This window comes from Bufo bufo, chromosome 1 (assembly GCF_905171765.1).
Source record: "Bufo bufo chromosome 1, aBufBuf1.1, whole genome shotgun sequence".
NCBI lineage: Eukaryota > Metazoa > Chordata > Amphibia > Anura > Bufonidae > Bufo > Bufo bufo.
Genome location: NC_053389.1, coordinates 531,790,933 through 531,816,203, shown reverse-complemented (window position 1 = coordinate 531,816,203; position 25,271 = coordinate 531,790,933). Strand labels below are relative to the sequence as shown.

The 25,271-nt window shown below is 43.0% G+C and overlaps 1 protein-coding gene across 3 annotated transcripts in view; it reads right to left on the bottom strand.

Moving 5' to 3' along the window:
* Positions 1–25,271, bottom strand: part of PLXNB2 (plexin B2) — a 234,377-nt gene that overhangs the window by 92,317 nt on the left and 116,789 nt on the right. For 2 of the 3 annotated variants that reach the window (XM_040411944.1, XM_040411961.1), the window contains one exon: positions 21,127–21,178. The gene's annotated coding sequence lies outside the window, so the exon portion shown is untranslated. The remainder of the gene's footprint in view (positions 1–21,126; positions 21,179–25,271) is intronic. The other variant, XM_040411954.1, reaches the window with a different exon arrangement.

The following is a 25,271-nucleotide window of genomic DNA, read 5'->3' as shown; positions in this document are numbered from 1 at the left end:
TTCGTATTACACTTTTTGTGATGAAAGGTGACAAAAAATGGCTTTTTTAGCAGTTTTTATGAATTTGTTTTTAAGGTATTGACCAGACGGGGTGATTTATGGGATATTTTTATAGAGCAGGTTGTTACACACACGGCGATACCTAATAAGCCTGTTTTTTTCTTTTACAGTTTTATATGTCTCTTTTTATGGGAAAGAAGCTTTTTTTTTGTTGCTAAAAACACTTTTATTTCACTTTTATCATTTTTTATTTTTGTCCCACTATGGGACTTCAACATTACAGGGTCTGATCCCTGTTTAAAATGCAGCACAATACATCTGTATTGTACTGCATTGACTATTAGTGTAAGGCCTCTTGCATACCTTATTTTTTTTCCTGTTTCCCTTCAGTTTTTGCAGATTCAGTTTGCAGTCCGTATGCAGAACCATTCATTTCAATGGTTCCGCAAAAAATAAATAAAAAATAAATGGAATGTACTCCGTATGCATTCATTTTCCATATTTCCATATATCCGTTCAGCTGAAAGATAGAACTTGTCCTATTATTGCCTGCAAATAATGATCCGTGGCTCCATTCAAGTCAATGGGTCCGCAAAAAATACGGAATGCATACGGAACACATCCGTATGTCATCTGTTTTTTGCGGATCCATGCCCACTTTGCCCATGTGTATACTGTTAAAACACATTACTGTACATTACATTAATGATTAAAATTTTTATGTTTCTGTTTGGGATCCGCAAACAATGGATCGCACACGGAAACCATACAGAGATTTTTTGCGGAACTACGGAACGGAAACAAAAAAACGGAACAACGGATCAGTTAAAAACGGACCGCAAAATACAAAAAAAAAGCCTTACAGTCGTGTGCAAGCCTAATACACTGATAGTTTGCCTATGAGACCCAGCTTGGGGACTGGACCTCATAAGCTTCCGTAGTTGCTGGGCCCCAAAGACTTTGAATGGCTTGGGGCTGCCATGGCAACCCGATGTATGAGGAGAGGGAGCACAAACCTTCCATATGCCACGTTCGGCGCTGGCCACGGCATATGAGGGGTTAAACCACCGGCATTATCACCGATGCTGGTGGATGCAGCAGGTATCCGGCTGTCAGTAACAGCTGGATCCCTGCTGCTGATCGCGGCACCGCACATGGTGGGGAGAAGGACCGCAGGACGAGAATGCTCATCCTCGGGCACAAAGTACCGGCCATTTAGGACAAGCACTCTCGTCCTGGGTCCTTAAGGGGTTAAGGATAAGTTCACACTTCAGTTATTTCCATCAGTTATTGTAAGCCAAAATCAGTAGTGAAGCCTAGTCAGAGAAAAGGTATAATGGAAAGATATGTACCTTTTTTTTTTTTATTCAAACCTGGTTTTGCCCCACAATAAGGGCTCATGCACACGAACGTTGTTGTTTTGCGGTCCGTTTTATTCACTGATCCGTTGTTCTGTATCTGAGGTTTTTTTTCTGTCTGATTTAAGTCCTCTTCCGTTCCGTTACTGCACAAAACATATCCGTATGGTTTCTGTATTTGATCCGTTGTTGTGGATCGTATACAGAAACAGTAACTTATCAATCACCAAACACATGAGCAATATGGGCTGGGCATAGCATTGCTACAGTATGGATCCGCAAAATACGGACGAAATACGAATGACATACGGATGTGTTCCGTGTGCGTTACGTATTTTTTGCGGACCCATTGCCTTGAATGGGGCCTCGAACCGTGATTTGCGGACAATAATAGGACATGCACTACTTTTTTTCAGAACGGCCATGCGGACAAACGGAAAAGGAATGCACACAGTAACTTCAGTATTTTCTACAGCCCCATTGAAGTGAATGGTTCCGCATACAGTCCGCAAAAAAAAACGGAATGGAAGCGGAAAGAAAATATGTTTGTGTGCATGAGCCCTAACTGATAGAAATAACTGATGAAATAACTGATTAAATAACTGAAGTGTGAACAATGGCTCCATCCCCCTAAAAAGTCTCCAGTACCTGCAGGTGCTTAAAGGGGTTGTCACTTCAGCAAATTGTATTTATCATGTAGAGAAAGTTAATACAAGGCACTTACTAATGTATAGTGAGTGTCCATGTCTTGCTGGCTGGATTCATTTTTCCATAATATTATACACTGCTTGTTTCCAGCACTTTGATTTCTATGATACTACCTCGATGATCTATGAACTACCTCTACTATACATATATATTTATTTATATATATTTTTTTTTTTAGGGTGGAGCCAAAAAGGCATTATGAGTGCAATGCAAAGACCATGTATCCAAGGGGAATATTCTACAAGTTACGGAAAAGGAATAAACGACAGGCACATATTATGCAGCCACAGAAAAATGTGATAAAAATGCAGTCAGTAAAAATGACTGAGGCACATTTATTGTTAAGGATGGTACTTTACAAGAAAATCGAGAGCTTTTACACACGTGGCCAGATCCTGTATGGAAATGTTGAGTAGCTTTAAATCTCTCCTGATATGTCCGTTTTAGAATTCCGCATGAAATACCAATTCTGGGGCATCTTTTCTTAGAATTCTGCATTGTTCTGTTCCTCTATTATTCCTCTTAAAAATGTTAAGAACCAGGTATGAAGCACTCGATAGTAGGCACCAGCTGCTTTTGATCTTGATTTATATTACTATCATGTGTACCCGGCGTCTGTGGGAGGTATAAATAGGGGCTGATGGCTACATGTTACTCACCTCCTGATGAAGCTGGGGCGAAATGTGCGTCGAGGTTCCTTCCCTGACCTGTGCTACTCTCTTCACCCTCCATCATAATTATTTATCTGGCTCAGTTTTCCCTTATACCATAAGGTTTTGCAGTACTATTTTCTGAGGGACTTATTTTTGCCCCTCCTGCTTTTACAATAAGCTCTGATGATACTTTTGTCCTCAGCTATTGTCTCCACAGAGCGATAGATCTTTCTCTTTTCCCCTCTTTTTCTGGGACTGTTATTTGTTCAGTAGACATTTGCAGGCTATATACTGGGCCTTTTACTTATATTCTTGGTTTATATCAATATGATTGTATTACCGTATTTTTCGCTTTATAAAGACACACTTTTTCCCCCCAAAAAGTGGGGGGGAAATGTCTGTGCGTCTTATAAAACGAATACTAGTGAGCGCTTCCATTATGGAAGCACTCAGTAGTATGTATTAGGAGCGGGGAGCGAAGCGCCACAAGGGCAGGTAATATTTACCTTCCCTGGTCTGCGCCACGGCTCCTCTTCAGCTGTCGCGCTCCCATCTTTCTGGCCTGCGCTGCTCTGTCCTGACCCCGTACAGCGTCAGGACGTAGTGCGCGCATTATGACCTGACGATGCACGCAGTCATGTGACAGTGCAGCGCACAGGCCGGGAAGATGGGAGCGCGACAGCTGAAGAGGAGCCACGGAGCAGGACAGGTAAGATGATTTTTTATTTTAGTCTGATCTGAGGTTTGATGGGCTAATCTCAGGTCTGGGGGTACTGATGGGCTAATCTCAGGTCTGGGGGGTACTGATGGGCTAATCTCAGGTCTGGGGGGTACTGATGGGCTAATCTCAGGTCTGGGGGGTACTGATGGGCTAATCTCAGGTCTGGGGGTACTGATGGGCTAATCTGAGGTCTGATTGGGGGGTACTGATGGGCTAATCTGAGGTCTGATTGGGGGGTACTGATGGGCTAATCTGAGGTCTGATGAAAAATATTTTTTCTTATTTTTCTACTCTAAAATCTGGGCTGCGTCTTATAAAGCGAAAAATACGGTATGTATATATCTGTGCTCGACATGTTCTACAACTTTTGGTGGGTGCTAGTGGCATAGGCCAGTGGGTTCCGGCATATGCCTGACTGCTGGTTTTCCTGGTGATTTTATTTATATTTGATGCGCTATGTATTTATTGGAACATAATAAATAAATTATATATTTTGGGCATTCTTTGTTGTTGTTTGTTAACAACATTGTAGGTTTATATATGTGTCCCACTCCCTACACAGTCTGACACTGAGCACTGATTCATTCATAAAGTTTTAAGAAAATATGCTAGAGAACTGTTATATTACATGCAAGTAGTTACTAAAACCACTTGTCAGGAGAGGCGACAGATCCTCTTGAAATATCACTGTTAAAAACATTTCTGTATATGTCTGTTTGTACATGCATCTGTGTAGATGTGCAAGACAATAAGGCCCTGTTCACACTGGTGTCAAAGTATTCACTACAGGGTCCAAGATGAATTGACTGAGTCAATGTGACCTATTTTACGGATCTGAAATCTGAAAAGCGTATTGGGCAAGGTATGGCTTGGCCTGCGGAGGAAAACAACTTACTGCAGTTACACAGTGGTTTTGCAATCTGATATTTTACAACACGGTCTTTGTGGGTGTTAAAGGGGTCGTCCACCTTTTATTCAGTGATCGCCTATTCTCAGGACAGGCCATCATTCGCTGATTTAAGGGGTCTGATGGAACGCCGCCCCTGCCTCCCAAATGTTCGGCAATAGCTCCATGGACTGAGGGCATCACTGAAGACAATGGGAGCAGCTCTGCAGTGAAGAGCTCCATCCACTACAAAGCAGACAGTGCTACTGCCTAACAGCTGATTGGACAGGGTGCGAGGTGTCGGGCCCTTGTTGACCAGCTAGTGATGGCCCGTCCCTAGGATAAAATATAAAAACAATAATAGAGAGGCAATAAGAACCCCTCTAGTACTCCCAGAGCAAATATATAACAACCAAAACCCCAGGAAACTAAGGCAAAAGGGAGATAAAACGTAACTTTTACTAGTACTAAGATAAAAACAAAAACTGCACCAGTAGAAGACATACCGAACACAGAATCACATAAATCATGTATCAGAAATTCACCTAGAATGTTGCGCAGCCATTAAGTTTTTCAGGGCCCATAGAAATCAATGGAGGGGGAAAAAGGAAATTGGAATAATCTCACCAATCCAGACGCTGTAGGTCTTCCTGAAGATGTAGATTATTCACGGACCCCCAGCTTGAGATGGTACCCAGTTGTGCTCAAATAGACTCGATATAGGCATACAGACAGGCGATTCTTGTACTCTGAATTTTAGAACCGGCAAATGGGTGGGTTGCTCATTTCTTCAGTGTATAGACGGCACCAGGAACAACTAGCCCTATTACAGCCTATGATGACGGAAGGAACTAGGAATGCCCCGCCTATCTATACAGAGCGACCCCGTCCGGATACCCGACCCTAGACCCGGACAGTAACCCTAATAAACCCTAAAAGACGTTCCCGGCGTGCCACGTTTCATTGAATCAGTGAACATGGACAAAGTTAGGGTATGCTGAATACAATATAGGATATGCGGATTGAACAAAAAAGGGCCCAAAAACAAGGGTTAAATAAACATATATAATATAAGGGGAATTGGGAGAATCATCCCATAGTACTCCCTGAGGCTCAATGGATCCACTAAGGGAGATCAACGTAAACCCCTAATCAATCATGCCCTACAGTGAAAGAAGGGCTACCATAAAGGTTGTACATACATGTCCTGCCAGTGGGTAGGGGCTGCATGTCTAGACGCTGACAGAGTGCGGTGTAGTGTATTTAAAGGCCGCATCCAGCGGGCCTTAACCCAGGAACCGCCCATCCAATCAGGTGTTCGGAGCACATGACCTATACGGCGCACACCAGAGAATATAGGCCAAAACGGCAGAGCATCCCGTGGAAGAATGCAACAGTGGTCACAAGGGGCAGAACTATCGCAATAGGGAGGCGGGGTGGATACCTGGCAACCCAGGATGCCCGAAGACAAAGTCCAGGACGCGCCAGGTGCTGCGAAATAGGCACAAATTAATAGTGCCGCCTATATTCCACTAAAACAATAAATGGGGAGCATTTCGGGCAGAAGTCCGACCACATACAATTGCACATAGGCTGGAGGAGGCCAATATCACAGGACAACTCAGCCAAAGTGATAAAAAATAAAATAAATAATGATAGAATAAATAGATAGAAAGGTAAAAAAGGGAGATATGTAGACTAATAATAGAAATGATATTAGAAATAGAGATGGGTGTAAAGTGATGATAGGAGGTGGTGGATATTAGAGAGAGGCTAGATACTGAGTAAAACACCTCAAACAAAACAACCAAGTTGAGATGTTCATTTAAACCCATTGGGGTTGTAGTCTTGAGGTAATAGATCCAGCGAGTCTCTCTCTGGAGGATTACCCTATCCCAATTGCCACCCCTTCTGGGTGGTATGAATTTCTCAATGCCCATAAGGGTCCATTCACACATTCGTAGTGTATTGCGGATCCGCAATACACCCGGCCGGCACCCCCCATAGAACTGCCTATTCTTGTCCGCATAGTGTGCTCTCCGCATCCATTCCTGCCCCATTGAGAATGAATGGGTCTGCACCTATTCCCGATATTGCGTAACGGATGCGGACCCATTTGCGGACGTTTGAATGGAGCCTAAAGGACACACGGGCCTAGCCATTATGATGGCGATGAACATGTTGGGCTATCGGTGTGTCCCTTATATTGGCAATATTGTTAAGGTGTTCACCAACTCTCCTGCGAAACTCGCGAGTGGTTTTGCCAATGTATTCTTTACCGCATTCACAAGAGAAGCGGTAAATGACCCCACTCGTTCTACAATTGATGTAATGCTGAATGGTATACTGTGTGTGAGGGGGACACTGTTATCAGGGCCACATAGACCATCAATCCTAGATTAGATAAAAAAATTATTTATTGTGATGGTAAATACTAAAACTAAAAATCAGCAGCAATAATTATAAAATCAATGTAACCAGTTCAGCAGTAGATATCAAGCAACAATAGAAAAAGAGCTATATGATTGGCAGCAATATAAAAAAATTATATATATATATATATATATATATATATATATATATATATATATATATATAGCAAAAAATCAGCAGCAATGAAAAAGTGCTATGTGCAGTAACAGCAATGCAATCAAGTAGATATCAAGCAACAATAGAAAACTTGCTATATATGTTGGCCGCAATATATCAAACAGCACCCACAATGCTATATATACTAGCAGCAATTAAGCAGCAGCAATGGAAAAGTGCTGTGTGCAATAGCAGCCATATAAATCAGCAGCAATATCAGTGGATCAACGGCAGTCTCATGTGCATCAAGATAGGAGAACCAGCAGCATCAAAGTCCCAATATAAAAAAATTGTAGAAAAAAATCGTATATAAAAAAAATCGTGATAGATAAAATCGTAGTAAAGACTATCCAGTAATAGTTAAGGTGCAATGTCCATCTGTATAAAACCATGAAGTAAATCTATATCTAAATAGCCTTCTCTGTTCTATATTCGCATCCAGAATTATATTGCACAGTTCGTATGTACTTTACCACTCCACGTCGTATGTAGCTTCTCCGATATCTTTCTAACTTTTCAGCCTGCTAGGACCTCCACGGCGTCCCACGTGACGGCAGCAGGGCGTGTTTTAAAGATCTCGTAAACTTCTCCGCTATATCGGATCGATTGTTAAGCTTCGAATAATTGTTAATTGCTCCTGTATCTGAACTGTATATCGTGGAGTGTAAATTCGATTGCTGTCCTTTACCAAATGTGTTTCGGGGTCAAAAGAACGCCCCTTCCTCAGTGGTGGACAGCAAATGTGATAATGTTCTTTTTATAGGGTCAGCAATCTTTTCCTCACAGGTGATTTCGAGAATGGATAATCCACAAAATCTGGATTAGCGATCCAACTACTGGCATTATGTTCACCATATCACCCTCATTTCTTTATGTCTTTCACTCATATATCTTTCATATTTTTGCTTATTCATACACATAATAATTATATTGAAGATAGTGATTCAAATAAACATAGTAGTTATATTAATCAATAATTATACTAAAAACCGCACCTGCGTTTTTTGTGCGTTTTTGATGCGTTAGTCAGGAATTTTGTGACACTCTTCATCTTTCTAGTCTCAATCTCATTCTTGTCATATCTAATTTCCTGTCCATATCGCTCACTCTCCATGTTCACATAGTTCTTAGATCACCATATACTCGTATCAATTTTGTTGCTCTTTTACTTATATATTTCAATTAAAAATTTGATGTAATATTTATCCAATCTCTAAAATTCGATATTAATACAACTCTCATTTTTCATTCCATTAAACCTCTACGATCGCACATGCCTATTTTAGTGCGTTATCCATACATTTAAAAAAAAAAAAAACTATAAAAAGCTATAAACACTATATTCTGTCAATTTTCTTCCTGCCTATGAATCTTTTGATAATATGTAAATATGGGGGGTAGTCCACCGGGAAGGAGAGATCGGGGTGCTGATAGACACCCGATGTCTCGTCACCAGTGGACTGCCACCCCACCTACAGGAAACCGAATATCTCCATTTAAACCTCTTGGTATCATACTGTCAAATTCAAAAATCCTCTTGGACTCGACTCTTGACATGTGTGCTATTTTTTAATATAACTACTATGTTTATTTTAATCACTATCTTCAATATAATTATTATATGTGTATGAATAAGCAACAATATGAAAGATATATGAGTGAAAGACAAAGAAATGAGGGTGATATGGTGAACATAATGCCAGTAGTTGGATCGCTAATCCAGATTTGGTGGATTATCCATTCTCGAAATCACCTGTGAGGAAAAGATTGCTGACCCTATAAAAAGAACATTATCACATTTGCTGTCCACCACTGATGAAGGGGCGTTCTTTTGACACTGAAACGCGTTTGGTAAAGGACAGCAATCGAATTTACACTCCACGATATACAGTTCAGATACAGGAGCGATTAACAATTATTAATCGATCCGATATAGCGCAGCGGAGAAGTTTACGAGATCTTTAAACCACGCCCTGCTTCCTGCTGCCGTCACGCGGAGGTCCTAGCAGGCTGAAAAGTTAGAAAGATTATCTGAGAAGCTACATACGACGTGGAGTGGTAAAGTACATACGAACTTTGCAATATAATTCTGGATGCGAATATAGAACAGAGAAGGCTATTTAGATATAGATTTACTACATGGTTTTTATACAGATGGACATTGCACCTTAACTATTACTGGATAGTCTTTACTACGATTCTGTCTATATCACGATTTTTTTATATTGGGACTTTGATGCTGCTGGTTCTCCTATCTTGATGCACATGAGACTGCCGTTGATCCACTGATATTGCTGCTGATTTATATGGCTGCTATTGCACACAGCACTTTTCCATTGCTGCTGCTTAATTGCTGCTAGTATATATAGCATTGTGGGTGCTGTTTGATATATTGCGGCCAACATATATAGCAAGTTTTCTATTGTTGCTTGATATCTACTTGATTGCATTGCAGTTACTGCACATAGCACTTTTCCATTGCTGCAGATTTTTTGATATATATATATATATATATATATATATATATATATATATATTACACTGCTCAAAAAAATAAAGGGAACACAAAAATAACACATCCTAGATCTGAGTTAATTAAATATTCTTCTGAAATCCTTTGTTCTTTACATAGTTGAATGTGCTGACAACAAAATCACACAAAAATAAAAAAATGGAAATCAAATTTTTAACCCATGGAGGTCTGGATTTGGAGTCACACTCAAAATTAAAGTGGAAAAACACACTACAGGCTGATCCAACTTTGATGTAATGTCCTTAAAACAAGTCAAAATGAGGCTCAGTAGTGTGTGTGGCCTCCACGTGCCTGTATGACCTCCCTACAACGCCTGTGCATGCTCCTGATGAGGTGGCGGATGGTCTCCTGATGGATCTCCTCCCAGACCTGGACTAAAGCATCTGCCAACTCCTGGACAGTCTGTGGTGCAACGTGACGTTGGTGGATACAGCGAGACATGATGTCCCAGATGTGCTCAATTGGATTCAGGTCTGGGGAACGGGCGTGCCAGTCCATAGCATCAATGCCTTCGTCTTGCAGGAACTGCTGACACACTCCAGCCACATGAGGTCTAGCATTGTCTTGCATTAGGAGGAACCCAGGGCCAACCGCACCAGCATATGGTCTCACAAGGGGTCTGAGGATCTCATCTCGGTACCTAATGGCAGTCAGGCTACCTCTGGCGAGCACATGGAGGGCTGTGCGGCCCTCCAAAGAAATGCCACCCCACACCATTACTGACCCAATGCCAAACCGGTCATGCTGGAGGATGTTGCAGGCAGCAGAACGTTCTCCACGGCGTCTGTCACATGTGCTCAGTGTGAACCTGCTTTCATCTGTGAAGAGCACAGAGCGCCAGTAGCGAATTTGCCAATCTTGGTGTTCTCTGGCAAATGCCAAACGTCCTGCACGGTGTTGGGCTGTAAGCACAACCCCCACCTGTGGACGTCGGGCCCTCATATCACCCTCATGGAGTCTGTTTCTGACCGTTTGAGCAGACACATGCACATTTGTGGCCTGCTGGAGGTCATTTTGCAGGGCTCTGGCAGTGCTCCTCCTGTTCCTCCTTGCACAAAGGCGGAGGTAGCGGTTCTGCTGCTGGGTTGTTGCCCTCCTACGGCCTCCTCCACGTCTCCTGATGTACTGGCCTGTCTCCTGGTAGCGCCTCCATGCTCTGGACACTACGCTGACAGACACAGCAAACCTTCTTGCCACAGCTCGCATTGATGTGCCATCCTGGATAAGCTGCACTACCTGAGCCACTTGTGTGGGTTGTAGACTCCGTCTCATGCTACCACTAGAGTGAAAGCACCGCCAGCATTCAAAAGTGACCAAAACATCAGCCAGGAAGCATAGGAACTGAGAAGTGGTCTGTGGTGACCACCTGCAGAACCACTCCTTTATTGGGGGTGTCTTGCTAATTGCCTATAATTTGCACCTGTTGTCTATCCCATTTGCACAACAGCATGTGAAATTGATTGTCACTCAGTGTTGCTTCCTAAGTGGACAGTTTGATTTCACAGAAGTGTGATTGACTTTGAGTTACATTGTGTTGTTTAAGTGTTCCCTTTATTTTTTTGAGCAGTGTATATTGCTGCCAATTCATATAGAACTTTTTCTATTGTTGCTTGATATCTGCTGCTGAACTGGTTACATTGATTTATAATTATTGCTGCTGATTTTTTGTATTTACCATCACAATAAATAAATTTTCTATCTAATCTATGATTGATGGTCTATGTGGCCCTGATAACAGAGTGCCCGCCTCACACACATTATTTTAACTTTTGAGATAGATATAGATATAGATATATATATATATATATATTAGGGGTGCACCGAAATGAAAATTCTGGTCCGAAACCGAAACTGCCTTTTTGCCCAAATACTTTTAAAATACTTTTTTTTAAATGATTTTATTAATAATTCTTTTTCATGAATGAATTTCATCTGTGGGTGGCGCTGTTATGGAGAGGGGGATCTGTGGGTGGCGCTGTTATGGAGAGGGGGATCTGTGGGTGGCGCTGTTATGGAGAGGGGGATCTGTGGGTGGCGCTGTTATGGAGAGGGGGATCTGTGGGTGGCGCTGTTATGGAGAGGGGGATCTGTGGGTGGCGCTGTTATGGAGAGGGGGATCTGTGGGTGGCGCTGTTATGGAGAGGGGGATCTGTGGGTGGCGCTGTTATGGAGAGGGGGATCTGTGGGTGGCGCTGTTATGGAGAGGGGGATCTGTGGGTGGCGCTGTTATGGAGAGGGGGATCTGTGGGTGGCGCTGTTATGGAGAGGGGGATCTGTGGGTGGCGCTGTTATGGAGAGGGGGATCTGTGGGTGGCGCTGTTATGGAGAGGGGGATCTGTGGGTGGCGCTGTTATGGAGAGGGGGATCTGTGGGTGGCGCTGTTATGGAGAGGGGGATCTGTGGGTGGCGCTGTTATGGAGAGGGGGATCTGTGGGTGGCGCTGTTATGGAGAGGGGGATCTGTGGGTGGCGCTGTTATGGAGAGGGGGATCTGTGGGTGGCGCTGTTATGGAGAGGGGGATCTGTGCACTGTTATGGAAAGGGGATATGTGCACTGTTATGGGCATAACAGTGCACAGATCCCTTTCCCCATAACAGTGCACAGATCCCTTTCCCCATAACAGTGCACAGATCGCCCCTCCCCATAGCAGTGCCATAGACCGATCCCCCTACCCATAACAGCCCCGGCCCTGCTGCTCACAGCATCACTCACTGCATCTTTATTTTACCTTACAATCGTGACGCTCCAGTAACAACTTTGCAGGCAGAGCGGAGGGCGGCGTAACGTCACTTACTCACGTGACGCACCTGCTCCGCCCACTTTATGAATGAAGGAGGCGGAGCAGGCGCGTCACGTGAGTAAGTGACATTACGCCGGCCTCCGCTCTGCCTGCAGAGTTGTTAGTTACTGGAGCCTCACGATTGTAAGGTAAAATAAAGATGCATTGACAAAGTAAACCGCCCGCCCGGCGCCCGCCCGCAGATGGTGGGTGACAAATCCCACACCCCATATTTTCGGCCGATATGTAATAATATCGGCCGAAGTGGATTAGGTGCATTTTCGGCCGATATTTTCGGCTGCCGGAATTTCGGTGCACCCCTAATATATATATATATATATATATATATTATATATATATATATATATATATATATATATACAGGCTGTGGGTGAGCCAGAGGGGTAGTGCACCTATTTCATCTCTACTTTGGTGGATGAGCAGCTTGAAACTTTTCCTATAACTGAATGGTATACTCTCTCCCAGTGATGTTACTTGTGAAGGTCTTACCGGTCTGGATATATTTACAAGCAACACAGCCACTGCACCTAAAACAACCCCTTGTGCGCGCATGTAGCGACGAACACCCAGAAGGGGTCAAAGGTGAAAATTTGCTGTGCACCAGTCAATCCTGTAGGCTTCGACCACGACGGTAAGTAATGTGTGGATAGTCGCCTACAACCGCCTTCAAGTCAGGATCCATGGTAAGAATCTCCCAATGTTTGTTCACCACCCCCGTATCTGCGCCACCGCCCTATCATATGTAGTGATGAGACGGATCAATTTCACATCTTGATTCCCCACTGATTTGGGGGAAAGAAGATTTAATCTTTCTTCCTGTAAAGCAGATCTAAATGCTAGTCTAAGAACTTTATCCGGATATCCACGCTGTAGAAATCTCTCATGTAAATCAGAGGCATGTCGTATAAACTCCTGTTTGGTGGAACAGTTCCTTCGAAGGCAAAGGTACTTCCCCTTAGAAATTCCTCTTCTGAGTGGGAGTGGATGACTACTCTTCCATCTCAGAAGGGAATTGGTGGAGCTCAGTTTACTGTACACTGAGGTGTCTAACTCACCTTCCTCATTCCTAGTTATAAATACATCAAGAAAAGGTAGGGACGCCTCATGCATTTCACAGGTAAACCGTAGACTGATACAGTTCTCATTCAAATCCTTAAAGGATTGAAAGGCCAATTTGTTGTCATTCCAGATGACAAAAATGTCATCTAAGTACTGTGCCCACAGTCCTATGGAATCTGTGACATTCACCCGTTCCTCCGCAAAAAACAGTCTCCTCCCACCAGCCCAGGAACAAGTTTGCATACGACGGGGCACACGGACTCCCCATCGCGGTGCCCCTGAGCTGGTGGTATAGTTTGTTATTAAACGAGAAGACATTTCTGGTCAGAGTAAATTTCAGAATACGGAGAATGAAAAGGCTGTGGGCACTGTACTGACAACCACGAGACTGTAGAAAGTGGTCTACAGCCTTAATCCCTAGGGTGTGTGGGATCTAGAATATAGGGCCTTTACATCAATGCTACAGAGCACACTACCCTCTTCAACTTGGACCCCTTCTAAACGTTTCAACAGATCCGTTGTATCCCGTGTGTATGGTGGTAAGGCGGTCATGAAGGGGGCCAGTACCTGATAGATGCCCAAATTCTGACAGAAATTCCCAACACCCGAGACAATCTGTCTACCCTTAAGGGGTGAAACCCCCTTATGCAGTTTAGGGAGACAGTAGAAAGTAGACATACGTAGGAATGAAGGTAACAAAAAAAATAATCATATTCATCCTGAGTGACAACCCCTTTAAGAGCATTCTGGATGAGGCCAGTCACAGGTTATCAGAGTTATGGGGAAAAAAAAGACATAGCACTGTAAATCTGATGGTCAGAGATATATAACCGAGCTAAGCAAGTTTTAGGCAAAAAAAAAAAAAAAAAAAATCTATTTCCTCATTTTCCTGGTTCTCTTATGGCCCTTTGTTTATTTGCAATAAAAACAATCTCTGCCCCTCCCCCTGCACTGCTAAGGGAGTGAATACAAGTACTTCCCTGAATGACATGTCTGCCTGCTGGGAGACTTAGCAGCATGTTGTATGCATAGAACTACAAGTCCTAGCTGTACAATGACACTGCTAATACACACAGGATCTTCCCACTACCTGCAATGCTCTGCAGAACTTCTCTTTCAGCTCCTGTGACCAGCATTTGTCTCCTCACTGCTTGCAGCTACACAGTAAACACTTCAGCCCTGAGTCTGTGCAGCTGAAGGGGTTAAGAATCATGGGAGAGAGCAATAAGCAGCAGTCGGCAGTGCAGGAGGGCGTGGCCAGCACAGCGACATCTTGTGTACAGATCTCTCAGGCTTGTGCACAAAACTGATCAGAGCAGGGAGAGAAGCTGACATCACAGGTCATGTGACCCTCAGTGAAATCTGAGAAAGGAGCAACTACAGATGAAGTAAGTGCATGGTAAAGCTGTTACATTTGATTAGTTAGAAACATAGAAAGAAAAAAAAAGAAAAAAAACCTGACAACCCCTTTAAGTTCACCGTTAGATCTGTCAGTAGGATCCTGTGTGAGTACTTCATAAGTCTCAGGGTCCTTCAAGAAAGGCTCACACATGACTCTATATTAAATTAATCATTGTCCATCATGACAGTATTCCCACCCTTATCAGATGGCTTGATTACCACAGAGTGGTCATTTTCCAGGTCAGAGATCGCAACAGTTGTGGCATGATCACAGTTAGACATTGAAGAGGGTAAAGTCTTAATCCCTCAATCTGTTTAGTTACAAGCTCTAGAAAAAAGTCTATAAAGGAGATTTCCCCTGTTAGAGGTGGCATCTTGTAACTTTTTAGCTTGAGATTAGTAAATGGACCCAATCCCTCACTACGAAAAGTTTCTGATTCAAGATCATATAAGAGACGAAAATCAGGCAGAATGTCCAACGGAATGCCTAGTTCTCAGCACTGTTTTCTCTCCTGGTGCTGAAAATGTTTGTGACACCGTAACTTGCGAACAAACAGATTCAAATCCTTGATTATATTGAATCTGTCAAAGTTCGGTATACAGTAGGCACAAAAGAAAAGACCCAACTCGAGAACTTGTATTTCGGTGGTAGGATAGGCCACTTTATAAAAGCTGGACAGCCCCTTTAAACACACATGCAAGTATGTGGAATCGTGTATGAGTGAATGCACAAATCTGTAGGCCGTTTTTACCTGTATATGTGCATGGTGTTTAAACCCACATGTGGAAGCCCTTATTAGAAGTTTTGCTATGAGGCCCTTTATTCATGTTATTGGGCCCTCATATTAAGTCACAAATAATGGAATCAATTTACCGACGGCTCAGAAACACGGCATTTGCCACTGCTTTACACACAACCGCACCAGGAGACCCATTATCTACTAAATTAGAAAAATATCACACAGCCATTTTAAAAGGCATTTTTCCATATCCGCTTGCTTCCTACTGTTGGTGCGTTGGCCCATGTTATTTTAATCCGCACGTTCAGACTGGCTGAGCGCTCCTGAAATTCAGTATGCCTCTCCAATGATTGCACTGCGGAGAGCTAAATCTACTGGTGCACACAGTTTTCAGAAAAGGTTGTCAAACCCTGGACTGATAACAGCAACTTAAATTGAATTTTTGGCCAAACACTGAAAATTCATTTTTCGCCAGGAAACCAGCACATTTTCCACCCACCCAAAATGTCAAGCAAGCAGCTGAAAATACAAGTAACATTTTAGGGTGTATAAAGAGCTAAAAACTCAAGATATGTGTGTGTAATGTTACCCTTTTATAAATCCCTGGCAAGGCTACATCTTGAATTTGGGATTCACATAGTTAAAAAAAAAAAAAAAAAGTATATAGGAAAAAGTCCAGAGGTATGAGACCAGATTACTAAATAGGAAGGAAGGTCTCACTTATGAGAGGAAAGGTATTGTTCCCCCAAAAATATTTTCAATCCAGTACCTGGATCTGATTATGATTGTAATTGCATATAATGAAAAATGTTTTTTAAATTTCTGTTATTTAATATAGTTATTCAATAAAATGTATCTGTACAGCGCCACCTGCTGTTTTTCCTATTTCTTTGACCTGCTCCCGGAGATGGCCGCACATGCTCAGTTTCATCCTTCTTCTGCCTCCTGAACTGTGATAGGCACAGCCTAGACACGCCCCCTGAGCTGCAGCAGAAAAGACACTCCCCTCAGCTTGATATAAATCTGGCAGAGCAATGAATGGGGAGATCTCTGGATCCATGTGAGGTACAGGGCTGGTTCTAGCTTTGTTAGGATGCAATAGTTATGTTGTATATGAGGTCTGATTTTGATTTTTTACATTAGTCATGGGATAACCCTTTTAGAAAATTGGGCTTGTTCGTCTAGGAAAAAAAAAAAAGACGCCTTAGAGGTGATCTAATGTACGTGTGGTCAGTATATAGTACTGGCACAGGATGTATCCATTCCAAGGGATATTCATTATGTGTGGAGGAAAGGCGTTTTAGACATCAATCCGGGAAAGGATTCTTTACAGTTAGAGCAGTCAAACAAGAGGTAGTAATGGCAGATACTATATCAGTAGTAAAAAGGGTTATCCCAGGACTAATGTAAAAAATGAAAATCAGACACCATACAGTTCACAACAGTCTCTTTCTAACAAAGCTAGGACCAGCCCTGTACCTCACATGGGTCCAAAGATCTCCCCATTCATACTGACAGCTCAAGGGGAGTGTCTTTTCTGCTGCAGATAAGGGGGCGTGTTCATGTTCTCCCTATCACAGCTCAGGAGGCAGTTGAAGGACGAAACTGAGCATGTGCGGCCATCTCAGTGAGTTGGATAAAGAAATAAAGAAAACAAACAGCAGGTGGCACTATACAGATACTTTTTATTAAATAACTCAGTGGCTATGCTAAACTCTTGAATTACATACAATTACTAATGTATTCAGATCCAGGTGCTGGTTTGAAAACTATAGAAAATTTTTGGTGGGACAACCCCTTTAACCAGTAGAATCCCAGCGCCGTACATGTACGGCACTGGAAACTGGGACAGAAATCCCAGCACCATACAGCTACGGCACTCCGATTGGGCGTGGGTCGGCAGCTGCAGGGGTCCGACAGTCACTGATAGCCCTGTTGTATGGGCCGGCATCGGTAAAAACACCAATGCCGCACATTAAACCTTGCGCTGCCGCGGTCAGCGCTGACCACGGCACGTGCGGTATCCTGCCGGGTGCGGGGTGTCCATCGGGTCCCCGCGCAGCTGTGAAGGGGACCGATGGCAGGGAAGGCAGCCCGATGCCTTCCTTAGGCATCGTGGCTGCCCTCCGTGAGAGCCTGTGAGATCCAGCCCCCAGGCATGCAGGCTGTAAGTGTATTACAGTGTGTAATACACTTACAGCCAATGCATTACAATACAGAAGTATTGTAATGCATTGTAAAGGGGATCAGACCCCCAAAAGTTGAAGTCCCAGAGTGGGAAAAGAAAAAAAGAAAAGTAGACATATTAGGGATCACCGGGTCCATATCGACCAGCTCTATAAAAATATCCCTTGATCCACTCGGTCAGGTGAACGCCATATAAAAAATAAAAAAAAGGGGCAAAAAAGCTATTTTCTGGTCACCTTGCCTCACAAAAAGTGTAATACCAAGTGATCAAAAAGTCTTATGGACCCAAAAATAGTACCAATCAAAACGTCATCTCATCCCGCAATAAATGAGCCCCACATAAGGCAATCACTTAAAAGATAAAAACCAATGGCACCCATAAACCTATCCATCAAAATCTGGTCTGCAAAAGCCATATGCCACGTACCCATAGAGTAGTTTACCGCCACATATGGAGTATTTCTGTAAACTGCAGAATCAGAGTAATATATATTGAGGTTTATTTTGCTGTTAACCCTTGCTGTGTTGCAAGAAAAAAATTGATTAACATAAAAAAATCAACCAAAAAAGTGACATTTTGAAATTTCACCTCCATTTTCCTTTAAATCTTGTTTACACCTCAAGGGTAAACAAAGTTTTTAACATAAGTTTTGAATAATTTGAGGGGTGTAGTTTTGAAAATTGGGTCATTCATGGGTGGTTTCCATTATGTAAGCCCCCTCAAAATCACTTCATAACTGAATTGGTGGATAAAAAAATGGTTTTGGAAATGTAACTTCTTAGCCCTCTAGCGTCCTAAAAAAAAAAAATGACATTAAAAAAATTATGCCAACATAAAGCAGACATATGGGGAATGTTGATTGATAACGATATTATGAGGAATTATTATCTGTTTTAAAAGTAGAGAAATTCAAATTTAGAAAATTGTGAATTTTTCCAAATTTTTGTAAATTTTTTATTATTTTTATAAATAAAAGTGAAATATATAGACTCAAATTTACCACTGTCATGAAAAAACAATTTCAGAATGGCCTGGATAAGTAAAAGCGTTCCAAAGTTATTACCACAAAGTGACACGTCAGATTTGCAAAAATCGGCCTGGGATTTAAGGTGAAAAGTGGCCCGGTACTGAAAGGGTTCTTTGGTCAGTCCTATCTCAGACATTCAGGGTACGGCTAGACAGCGATAGCTGTTGTGACCAGGATCGCAGGGGCATTGTGATCTTGACCACGACAGCTGTCAGCGTGCATATCCACAAGGTACATGATAAGTTTCTGAGGTCCCACCTCTGGGATGCACACCCATCTTTAGAATGGGCTCCCTCCCTGACCCGTCTAGCCTGGAGCAGACAAATAGGCTACTCTGCATGGTTTTCGTAACTCCTATACAAGTCAATAGAAGCTACAGGAACAGCATTACACAACCCACTCAGTTGTCGAGAGTATTCACACATGTCATGCAGATTCTTGATGATGGTCAGTGTCTCATTAAAGGGGTTCTGCAGTTTGTTTAAACTGATGATTATTCCTCTGGATCATCAGCATCTGATCGGTGGGGGTCCCGCACCCGGGACCCCCACGATCAGCTGTTTGAGAACGCCTTCTCACTGTTTACCGCAGGCCCAGTGACGTCACGACTAGTATCAACTGGCCTGGGCGGGGCTAAGCTCTGTTCACTTGAATGGAGCTTAGCCCCACCCAGTCTATTGATACTAGTTGTGACGTCACTGCAGGGCTCCAGATGGCGACCAAAATGGTCGTCAAAGCGACTTAGAATTTACAAATGGCGACAAGACTTTTTAGTCTTGTCTCCATTTGTGACTAGACCCGCCGCTGCAGCTCTGCAGTTGGATACAGCGTTGTGGCACAGGAGATGATAGTTCTCTTCCCCACCGCCGATGTTCTTCTCAACAGCGCAGTGGAGAAGGAGTCTCTCCCTCCCCCTGTGCTGCTGCTGCCGCCGCCACCAATGAGAAGAGAGACAGGAGGAGGGGAGGGGCTGTGGCCCCTCTATGACAGGGAGCTGCGATCAGCGGCAGTTAACCCTTCAGGTGCGGTACCTGAGGGGTTAACTCCCGCTGATCACAGCTCCCTGTCATAGAGGTCGGGTGTCGGCTATTTGATTCCGGCACCCGCCTCCTCTATTTGTATTAACAGGTCAGTTATGTTCATTGGTGGCGCAGTGCGCCCCCCCCCAACACCCCAGTATAATAAGCTAGATCATCAGTTTAAAAAACTGCAGAACCCCTTTAACTACAAAAAGGATGCAGGAAGAAGCCTAGATATCGCAGTCACAGAATACTGTACAACCTCAGTAGACAAAAAAACAGCCAAGACTTATTTTTCACAAATATGTCCTGTGGTCAGTGTCTTGCAGTCTTTCTTGTCATGTAAAAGGGTGACTGACAGCAATTAGTGGTCAAGGCCAGCTCTAGTTTAGTACGAGGACTCACTAGGGGCCTTGCTTTTTGTTTCGGTTTTCTAACAGACTGACACATCCTTCCCTCCTCTGTCCAATGAACACGCTCTTCTGTGATAAGACTTTAATATGCTACAAATAAGCCTGGTCAAGACCAAAATAAGTATAAAGTGCCATCTGTGAGCTCTCGCTTCTCTTCGGTGTGAACTTTACCTAATATGTGGCTTGTGGGTATAACAAAACCAATCTTCATCAAAAATGATGGTTACGGTACAAAAATGTATAACAGTCATCCATTAATGACTTCCAGCTAATAGGATGAAACGCGTAGGTACGGTACAAACTGTAGTTAATGTGAGTTATAGTTATTTGACAATAGTACTTTCGTAGGAGCACAAATATCTGGGAATGTAATCCGAAATCAACCAGACCGATTCAAGAACATTTTTGAGTGCTAGCTCTGTGCACATCAGGCTACTCTGCATGAAGCTTCTACAAGTTGTTCTAGAACCATTTTGTTTCAGTATATTTTAAAATGTGGAGTTAAAGTCCAGTTTTTATTGAATGATCTAGTACAAAAGTATTCAGTGGAATTTCTAAGGCTACTTTCACACTGGCGTTTTGGCTTTCCGTTTCTGAGATCCGTTCAGGGATCTCACAAGCGGTCCAAAACGGATCAGTTTTGCCCTTAAAGCATTCTGAATGTATAAGGATCCGCTGAGAATGCATCAGTTTGCCTCCGTTCCGCTCTGGAGGCTGACACCAAAATGCTGCTTGCAGCGTTTTGATGTCCGTCTGACAAAACGGAGCCAAACGGATCCGTTCTGACACACAATGTAAGTCAATGGGGACGGATCAGTTTTCACTGACACAATAGAAAACGGATCCGTCCTCCATTGACTTTCAATGGTGTTCAAGACGGATCCGTCTTGGCTATGTTACAGATAATACAAACGGATCCATTCTGAACGGATGCAGACGGTTGAATTATCTGAACGGATCCGTCTGTACAGATCCATGACGGATCTGCACCAAACACGAGTGTGAAAGTAGCCTAATGTTCAGGTACTTACATTTCTTATTTTCTTAATTTTCGTCTTCTCAGTTGGTTCTCAGCACTTCACCCTATAAAGAAAACACAAGTGAATACTTTACTAGGTTGTCATCGGCCACACAAAGCAACAAAATATCCTTACCAACAGAGTACGGGGGACATTTATCATGCCAAAAGTGGCGAAAAGGTGTCGCAAGTCTTGGAGCTGATGTGTAGAATAACTTGCGACTTTTCCCTGTTCACGCCACTTTTCCAAAGTGCCAAGAAAAGGGGAATGGCGTGGGAAGGGAAGCGGGCGGGCTGGTAGGCCGGCTCATTTATCATTTTCCACGCTGGTTTTTGTTGTGGAAAATGGCTTATATCTATGCCAGCAAGAGGGCATGAGATGTAAGTTATACTACTAAATCTATAACAGCCTGCCACTGCTCTCTGGATCCGGCATGTCCATGTGTTACTGGAATGGCCACTGACCCCTATAATGGGGATAAGCAGAGATCCGGCCACTGCACGGCAAATATGCCGGGATTCAGCCAGAGAAAAACTGCTGCGTCAATGCTGGTTCCAGAGAGTTCCGGAACTAATAACGGCAGTGTGAAACTAGCCCAAGTGAGCTAGGTCTACAAGGCATTGGGGGACATTTACTAAGCATGTTGTATCAGAATTATGGAGTAAAATGCGCCAAAAATAATGGTGTTTTGATTTGCGCTAAATATAATCAACAGTTTTCTCTAGAATTTTCAGCATAAAGAATGCATCATGGCAGAAATGAGTTATAAATGCGGGGCTATCAAATTGGCGCATATAACTCCTCATTTATCATCCTCTTATTGACAGAAATAGCTCAAATTGTTATGGACAATTAAGCCAGCTTATGTCGTGGTGTTTTGTGTAAAAAGTCACATTTATGGCAGAAAGACTGCGAATTTTTGTCAAAAAGTCGCATTTCTGAAAAGAAAACATTGTGGGAACAAGTGACAGGTAAGTAATAAAACAGGATGCGTTTATTTTTATTTCATAGAAATGATTCTCTTCACAAAGCCAAGTATTGAGAGCCTAAGAAATCTGAATGGGCACTAAAGATAGAAGCGGATAGTAACATTTGCATTTAATGTTCCCCTGTCAGTCTGCAAGTGCCTTGTAATTAGAAAAGCGGAGAACCGACTTTTAATTTTCCTGCTTAAAGTGACACTAATTATATAATGCAAATTATTTTGAAACAGATAAACAGACCACCAAGGATGTAGTCTAATGAACCACGATCGGCGCAATATTGAGGTAAGTCAACACAATGAGGGACATTTATCAAGTCTTGATCCCAAGTGCCTCTTAATAAATCAGTCGCACCTCTGGCACTCTGTGCGCCGGAAACTGAAGTCTATGTCAGGCTACGCTGGAAGCTGGTGCAGACTTCAGCTAGAAGGCTACTTTCACACTTGCGTTGTTAATTCCAGTATTGAGAACTGGCAGAGGATCTCATTTTGCACATCAGGATGCATCTGTTCCTTTAGGATGGGATTGTGAAAAATCAAAATGTAAAAGAAACTGATGAATCACTAAATACATTGAAAGTCAATGGATGACGGATCTGGTGTTTTAGGCTCCTAAAAAAACGGATCCGTTACCATTGACTTACATTGTTTTCAGTGCCGGATCCGTTTTTAAGACCGGACACAGAACAGCAGCGGTTTTGTATCGGGTCACAAAACGGAAGACATCCCAAAGGGATCTCTTTCCATTCAGAATACGTGCGTACTAAATGGAAACATTTTTTTCCAGGATTGAGACCCTCTGCCGGATCTCAATACCGAAAGACAACAACGCAGGTGTGAAAGTAGCCTAAGGTCTGCCAGTTTCTGGAACAAGTTAAAGTAAATCTGGTGGGCTGCACTAAGCCCCCGCTCCCCACTCCCGATAAGCCACGACCCCTTTCCTTGACACTTCGGAAAAGTATTGAGAAGGTTACAAAGTTGTAAGTTATGGCGCACATATGGAGTGCACAATAATTTGTGACTTTTTTACGGCACAAGTGGTTTTTAGAAACGGCGGGATTTTCTAACACAAGTGTGACCATATCCTTGATGGGCTATTGATCAATCACCATTTTCATACAGTATCACTCTCACATCTGCTTGGCTCAGACAAATATGCATGCGCTCTCAGTAGGAAGAGAGGCAGGAAGACGTGGCCAGATACTAGTGTTGAGCGAATTGTGTTTGGACTGAAAACTTTGTTAACAATATAGCCTCCGTCCTAGTGTAAAAGGTATGGGCTCTGTGGAGGTGTCTTTGCTAACTTGCAGAATTAATTTACTCGCATAAATTACAATGCCAAAACGCGAAGCTGAACTCGGCTTCGTTAATGAGGCAGATGGCTAGCTGATGAGAGACCTGATGTTCATCCTATAACCCCCGACTTTAACTGCGAAGCAGGACTAAAATGTGTATCTGTGCAACCTTCATTCAAATGGTTGTTTAACCATCACCCTACTCCAATATAATGTGTATGGCCCACCTAACCTGCAAACAGCTTTTGAAAAAAATCACCAATACATGATTCTGCACCAAGTAGCCATTAACCCCTTGGCGACCTCCGCCTTACAAAGTCAGCACTTTAAAGATGGTAACCCTCTTGCAAGTACAGCGGGCTCCATAGCTCACCGGATTTCTACTGTTACAAACAGCAGAAACCTGGGGCCATAAGGCTGATTGCATACATTTAACCCCTCAGATGCTGTGGTCAAATGTGACCACGGCATCTGAGTAGTGCAGACGTGGGAGCCGTTCACTCCGGTAACAGTGTTCCCCGGATGAAATCGGGGAACCCGTTATATGCCTGTGATAGTTTAGAGCCTCAAGCAGGCTCCAATACCTATCACTGATTGATACTAATACAGGCCAGAAGGTGGCAGTACTGTATTTGTATATGGTGTGTTCCATGATCTACCCATAACAGAACACTATGGCCAACACAGATGCCTTCAGCAGCCAAGTGCACATGTAACAGGTCAGCCAGTTTCATAGGTATAAATCTGCTGACAGATGCCCTTTAATGACTTCTCTTTCACTGCGGATCTGGTTTCTCTGTGGGTATGGATGACCATGCCAATCTTTACAATGCCAAAATGGCGTTAGATCTTTGCATGGGTGAATAGGCTTAACAAGAGAATATTTGTGAGGCAATGATAGTTTATACCTACGCCTATCTGACATTCATTATGGCAGATTTCTCAATTATGAAGACAACACCCAAGCAGCAACCAAGAATACATAAGTCACACAATCTCCGAATTACAAAATTGTTCCAAATTGGTTGTTACAGACACCTAAAATCATTAGTAAATGGTGAGCTACACACAGCTCCATTACAAAGCTTAGGAATGAAACAGAATGACAAGAAAAAGATCTATTCCAACACTGTGTAAACGGCAAACTCAGACCAGTAGGTATTGAAATTGGTGTGGTTGGCCTCAAATATACCAAATGCGAGCAGTCAGCCTGAAGATCACTCGTTTGGCTGACACACGTTCCTCCCAATGCCACCATAAACACATACGCTCAAGCTCAAATGAAGGACGTAGGCTTTATTTATTGAACACGGTAGACACATACCTACGGATAGGACCCCCCGAAATGACCCCCCCCCCCCCCCCTCCCGAAATGAACAGAGTGGCAGGTTGGTCATGCAAACTGCCACTCCATTCATCTCTATGGAAGTCCTGGAGACAGCAGAGTACAGCACTTGGCTGTTTCTGGAACTCCCATAGAGATGAATGAAGTGGCTGCGGACATGACCGACCTGTTGCTCCATTCATTTTGGGGGTCACCAAGAGGTATGGTGGGTCACCATTCTAAAGATCTGTGGGGATTCCAGCAGTAGGACCCCCACTGATCTAATAGTTATCCATTATTTGGTGGATAGGTGGACAACTTCTAAAAACCAGAATACCCCTTTAAGTGTATTCATCAGAACTACATACATTCTTTTTGTTTAATTTCAGAAAAGACGGATGTGTCTGATATTGTTGGATAATAGATGGCAGGGACACTGGTTCAAAGTCAAACAATGCCAAGCAATCAAGGAACATCAACTGCCTTAATGTGGAGTTCTTTCAATGTGAAGAGCCACTTTTTCATGGTAAATCAATCTGTGTTTCAGCCTTCCTGG